This window comes from Amblyomma americanum, chromosome 6 (assembly GCF_052857255.1).
Source record: "Amblyomma americanum isolate KBUSLIRL-KWMA chromosome 6, ASM5285725v1, whole genome shotgun sequence".
NCBI lineage: Eukaryota > Metazoa > Arthropoda > Arachnida > Ixodida > Ixodidae > Amblyomma > Amblyomma americanum.
The window spans coordinates 131287914-131294345 of NC_135502.1; the positions used below are offsets into that span (position 1 = coordinate 131287914).

Genomic DNA, 6432 nt, shown 5'->3' on the forward strand with positions numbered 1-6432 from the left:
CTAATTCAAGGTGTATTACGGCATTTGAAAACTCGCGAGAGTTGCCTGATCGCAATTATTCGGCCCGATAACGAGCTCGTGAAGTTTAAATGTGAACTTTGTGTCTCATAGACAGTTTGTAAACAAGTGGCATGATTCGGGACAAGCGGTTTACGGTATCCATCGTCGTTTAGATATTATTAGTGATTGAAGCAAAAGGCATGTCGTCAAGCTTCGTTAAGAGCGGAGCCTCGCTTCAGTCAACCCGATGGCCGTATTTATGCGCATAGTCTCCGAGCGCATTTGATGCATGATTGTTGTTATTGACATCCACGCTGACGTTATTTCAGACGCCTCGGGATGCCACCTGCCTCGACGATGAATGTTGGCCCCGTCTCGTGAATTAAGGCTACGCTGTCAGCTCACTGAAGCGTGAAGATTACTATCTCCACGTTTCTTGAAGCTGCAGGCCTGCTTTGATGCCGTCCTGCACCAGCAATCAAATGACTTTCGGGGTAAAGGGAAGGTGTGGCTACGGTCCAAGAATCCTGGCCACTGAGGCAGCCTGGCTTCCAGCTGTTCGCGGCGCCCCCTAACGACAAAGGAAGTCGCCGATATCGGCGATGGCTTCCCCACATCCGTATCTATGGCAGGACAGACCGTATGCCATTTCAGTAGAGTATAAACACGGCTTTATGAATGCGACCCCAGGCCGCAGGTGGTTGAAGAAAATCGCGTCACAGCGAGCAAGGCAAGGCCGGGTGGCAAGCCGTATAGTTTCCCAAGAGTCAAGAATACAGAATGCGCTCAGTCTCCGCGGCCGAAGTGTAACTCCACGCGAGAAGAACAAGCACTCTGACAGCAACAGTTCTCGGCAATAAGGTCAGAACGGTCGGCACTGCGGCATGGCCTAATTGGGCAACTTCTTCGGCTAAGCAGTTGCCAGCGACGTATAGCACTGGGCTGCTAGCCACTGAAGGATTAAGTCGTCATGGTTATCGAGGCTGTGTCGGTGTAGTAGTACACACGGTGCTTAATAATGCCCAGTAAGTATCTGCGCATTACTGTGTAATAGAATACACCTTATTTTTTGTGCAAGCGTGACATAAACAGAAACGTCAAAGCGATCCCTTGGGGACGCGAACATTCGAAGCCCCAAACCAACAAAATGACAACGCCAGGGCACCATCACGGTCCTTCAGGTTACAGATAAACGTATTACACGAAACTCACATTTGGCATGTGCTGCACCTCAAAACATCTATTTGTCCCACAGTTCGGACCCTAGAGCACGGTTCTTAGCCACATCTGGAAAGGATGTCACTTCCTGGCGCTCGCCGTTGTATAGAGCACATATTAGCGGTCTGTAATGTGGGATAAAGCGCGCGCCGCTTTTTTTACAGGTATTGCACACAAAAATAAGAAATCAGCAGTAAATCAGCTCAGGGGCAATGGTTTACCCTCAGTGCGTGTCGTGCTCTTTATGCTAGCGTGCATTAAAAGCATGTTTGCGTGCGGAGTGCACCTTGACGGGAAAAACTTGGCTTGACAGACACAAAGGACGGCGATTCTGTCCAGTTTTTCTCAGTTTTGGCATCTAGTCGCGCTGACGGGCTTCTTTCCAGCACCACCTGGCCGAGCTTCGGTACTCATGAGAGAAAAAAGGCTGTATGAGCTCCAGGACGCTCGAAAACGTTAAGATTATCTTCCGTAAAAAAGAAATTGATTACGCTACTAATTTACCACCTGGATCAACACCACAGTTAAAAAATAACACAATGCAGTCCCCTACACTTTTCTTTGTGTGGATTACTGTTGGCTTCTTTCATATTTCCCACACTTTAAAGCATGCAAGCCGGACTTTCACTTCCACAAGTGAATTCTCTAGCCAGGGTCCTGAAGAGTCTGCGTCCGCTAATGTTACGTTCACAGGCGTGGCGTTTGAAAAGCGAGCGAAATTCGCCGTTGCCGAAATGCTGCGTGACTTACATACGCGGGCTGTTTTGTTTCTGTACCCCTCACGGCCACTTTTTTACGTGAATGAGGGATTCTCGCACCATAAAATATTTGTATCAATCGACACGCACAGATGTGATCACCTTCTTATTGACGTTGACTGTACAATAAAGCCTTTCTTTTCGTCTACTGGTGCGTTGCTTTTGCGTTTCTTGTCTTTCTCTGTGGCTGATGTTGCGTATAGGATGAAATGTGTCACGTTAGTGAATGCAAGTTACCGCAGTTAGCCTACTTGTCTCCACAGTGGGAGAGCAGGGCACGTGACAAAAGCAACCTCGGTCAAGGTGCTGCGCAGGAAATGGCCACCATTGTTCGTGAATCGCTGTTCAGTTCCCTCCACTCCCGTGCTTCATCAAAAAAAGGCCACAGTGCTTGAACGCGTGAATGGCCCAGTATTTTCCCGCTTTCCTTTTGCACCTGGACTGTCCTGTAGACTCTGGGACTGCCGAGGGTAGTGGGAAAGTTTTCCAACAGAAGAGACCGGTGGGGCCAATGCAGAGCTTAGAAAGGAGCGGTGGACCCTTGAAGTCTGAAAACTAGCCGAATTTCTCCATAGTTGTCCGCGGTCAGTGGAAGCCAACTTCATCGCAGACCGACGCGAAGCGCATACCGTCCAGTGACCTTGGCCGGCTTTGTGTTCGTGACCGAGTAGCTATTTTCGCGGGTAAAAAGAAGTGCAACCCAACAGATACGTAGCTTTTCGCTACAGGATCATTTAGTACAGAGTTTATCATCCGCCGAGCAGCGCTGCCACGCCGTCGCTGCCTCCAGGAGACGCTGCAGCCGCGACCAGGGAGCGCATATATGCCACATGGCAATGGCTAGCAAGCCTTTTTTTCAGCTCGAGGTGTATTACGAGCAACGTGATTCGTGTTCGCGTGAAACTAGGGGAATCGCGGTGGCGATGGCAGCTGAGCTCCTAGCTAGTTTCTCAACAGCTTTACTCGTGGGACTTTCGTGCGTAAAGGTATGCACGTGGATAACAGACTAGGCAAGGAAAACCGTTTAGGGATGCCCAGGTGAATCGCGTCACGTCACCGCTGCCACCGCACCGTGTGCGCCCCCACAGCAGAAGCCGCCACATCACCACCACCACCACGATGCCGGATACGTACACTGTTTTTGCGGGCCCAGCCGTCGTCCCCGAGCGTGTCGCGCGTGTGATGCCAGTCAACACGTGCACCGGGCGAGAGGATCGCGCACTGCGCTCCGGCGGCAGCGGCTACGTGCCGGCGTCGATGAGGCCGACTACGTACGCACGTGCGTCTCGCACACGCAGTGACGAGCTACAACAGCTGTGCCTTCGGCCGGTATGCCGGCGCGTTGTCCTTTGCCTCCGATGCCGCCGCACGCGGACGCAGCTGCGTGGCAGCACCAGCAGCACAGCAGCAGCGCGCGCGGCGTGCGCGTTTCGCCAACGGCTCCTGGCGCGATCGGCTGGTGAGCTCGCCGGGCAGGAGGGAGGAGACAGCGCGGCATCCATCGGCCTGACGGCATTCGCCCCATGAACGACGCGGCGCATGCCGGAGAGCCACGTGTAATAAGAGATGGGATGCGCACGCGTCCTCGCTAAAATGGAGACGCCGACGTCGGCAACGGCCGTCGGCTTTCGGGGAAGGCCGAGGTTCCCGTTACTCGTGGGGTCCACGCTCTTCCGCTGCTTGCTTTTATTGTTCTGTTTCGAAAGGCACGTCTGCCGCTCGGGATGAGTTGTAGTGATACCAGGGCCACTGGGCATTCTGCCTGGAAACGGGCATTTCTACAACTGCTGTTCGCCCTCCTCGGGGTGCAACGAAACGAAACGCGCCTGAGGACCATTCATGCGTTATGCCTTTCCTGTGACAATTCGACTGCCCTTCGCCGCGTATCTAAAAATTGGACTGTACTGATTCTCCGGAAAGAAAAAAAAAATCTGGAGGGAACAGCTCCGTCTTAAGCGCTAATGGGCCAATGCACATATTTGGTAATTTTCACTTTACACCCATAGAAACCTGGGAGTCCTCATATCACTGCTGGCGCAGTAGTGCGGCGGTTAATCGGTGCGCCACTGCCGTGCGATGGCGGGTGCTGCCATCGATGGGGCTTGTGAGACCCAGGTTGCTCTCCAGGGCTGCCGCGATGGCTCAGTTATGGCGCTTGGCTGCTGATCCGAGAGACGCAGGTTCGAACCCGGTCGCAGCGGTCGAATTTCGATGGAGGCGAAATGTTAGAGGCCCTCGTACTGTGCAGTGTCAGTGCACGTTAAAGAGCCCCTCGTCGTCGAAGCACCAACCACGAAGCACGAACCACAACTCAGGGCACTGTTCCCGAGTAACCTCTCGCTACGAAACATCATCTGACACGTGCCATGGTGGTCAGTTTTCTCGCAATTCGGTGGCAGGTTGTGATGACCACACAAGGTAACATGACCTAGGTGGCCCACCTAGGTTGTCGGTGCGGCCAGAGCAACCGGCGGGAGCAACCGTCGGCGTTGGAGGCCGCTTGAAGCCTCGCAGCCGGAGCAACCGGCAGCTACGGCTGCGAGGCTTCAAGCGGCCTCCAACGCCAACACCGCCGACGCCGGACAGTTTTTTCGACATAGGGGCACCGACGCTCTCGCGTTCAAAGAAAGAAGCAGCTAACAACTAGCGCCATGGCACATGCCAGAAAGCTGGTGATCAAGAAATGCGATTTCCTTCGGAAGAGATTTAGTGCAAGAAAACGAAAGACATCCGTGAAGAATAGACGAAGCGTTGTCTATTCTTCGCTATCCTTCGTTTTAGTTGCACTGAACTCCAAGATCGCCAACTAGCCCATCATACCCAAAACTTCTGGACAAAAGCATTTTTGAGCGGGAAACGGTTTAAGAACGCGATCTTTTCATATAATGCAAGGTTTCACTATAACAATCAATATATCCGCTGACACCCGAAGGCAGTCTTGAATTTTTTTTCTATAATGTTTTTGCTCTTGTAAAAAGCGCACTCCATTGATTTTTTTTTTTATGGGAGTCCCAACTTTTCGATGGTATCGATGGAAACGGTTTAAAAGAAAGACTTTGCTGCATATAAAAAAAGATGGATCATTACCTTCAATATTTCCGTGAACGTATCTTACAATTTTCAAATCTTCTAAATTTTTGTCCGAAATTGTTGGACATGGCTGTACTTTTGAATTACAGCCTCCCATAAAGTTGGCGTGCTCTCACAAACTTTCAGTGGTGCATCTTCCATTCATCCTACGTATCAGTCCCCACAAGCCAGCTGTATTTCATAAATATTTCTCTTACATTGGGTAAGTTTTTGCTTGTGTTTCTTACCACACGCTCTACAGTGATCTTCATCACCTTTTGCAGATTTCATTTCTCGCCCCTTGGCAGCCCGTCTGGGCACGCGCCTTTCTCGTTTAGGCATGCCTCGTTGCGCACCTCCTCCTGCTTTTGGTTTGCCTTCACGCCGTTCGAGGCTATGTTTTCGGGCTTCCTGAACTAATACCGGCAGCTGATATGGCCGTAAGGTAATAGGTCTAACTTACAACACATTTGCAGTCCGTCCTCGTTTAGAACAATTTAGTTCCGGACATGTAAATCAGCCTTGAAGGAGACTCTTCCTCCTTCCGCCGCGGTCGGCTGCTGACCCGAAAGGCGCGGGTTCGATCCCGTTCGCGGCTGTCGAATTCCGATGGAAGCGAAATTCTAGAGGCCCATGTAGTATGCGATGTCAGTGCACGCTAAAGAACCCCAGGTGGTCGAAATTTTCGGAGCCCTTCGCTACGGCGTCCCTCATAGCCTGAGTCGCTTTGGGACGTTAAACCACCATGAAAGCAAACTGAACCTAATTCTCTCTCCTTCTCCAAGCGTACTTTTTCCTCAGCTTGCACCCTGGTGATGCTCGGATCGCCACTAGCGGCCAGCGTATAGTCAGCAGCACAATGTGTAGCTGAACTTTCGAAAACTTCTTTGTCTTTCAAATCTGACGGCAGCTGCAAAACAAAAGCCCACTCGTGCGCTAAACGCACTCTTAGCAGGAAAATAGAGCGTGCCTTTTTTACCGACGTCTCGTTTCGAGACTTTTTTTTTTTTCCGGTATTGCTAGCGCACGACTGTCACCGAATCTGTCATGACATGAGGCTGACACATAGTAAAACAACTGCTCTCTTTCTTCCACATTTTCATTTCTTCCGTCGCTCCGTGTGGCAAATTCCGAGGTAATCGGCGAAGACGTGGCGGCACTTGAGCCCATGACGGAGAGTTGTAGCGGAAGGAATTACAGGGGATTCGTGTGAGCTGGTGCGTGGTGCGTGAACAGTGTGCGTGCATGCGTGAGTTGCAACCTCAGGAAGCAACCAGAAATACAGATCCTAGAAGAGAGATATTACGGCTCCGAACGGGACGCCGTGCGGCTAGAACGCAACCTGAACGGGCGATGAAACTGTCGCTGCCGTGGTGGTACACACTCA

General features: G+C 51.5%; 1 protein-coding gene and 1 long non-coding RNA gene across 2 annotated transcripts in view; one reads left to right on the top strand and one right to left on the bottom strand.

Moving 5' to 3' along the window:
* Positions 1 to 1337, top strand: part of LOC144094107 (uncharacterized) — a 29404-nt gene extending 28067 nt beyond the window's left edge. The window contains exon 3 of the long non-coding RNA XR_013306405.1: positions 330 to 1337. This is a non-coding gene — a long non-coding RNA (uncharacterized LOC144094107). The remainder of the gene's footprint in view (positions 1 to 329) is intronic.
* The window catches only part of LOC144094106 (alpha-1,3-mannosyl-glycoprotein 2-beta-N-acetylglucosaminyltransferase-like), an 86496-nt gene extending 83075 nt beyond the window's left edge, over positions 1 to 3421 (bottom strand). Inside the window, exon 1 of the mRNA XM_077628018.1 lies at positions 3111 to 3421. The gene's annotated coding sequence lies outside the window, so the exon portion shown is untranslated. The remainder of the gene's footprint in view (positions 1 to 3110) is intronic.
* Between the last annotated feature and the right edge of the window lie 3011 nt (positions 3422 to 6432).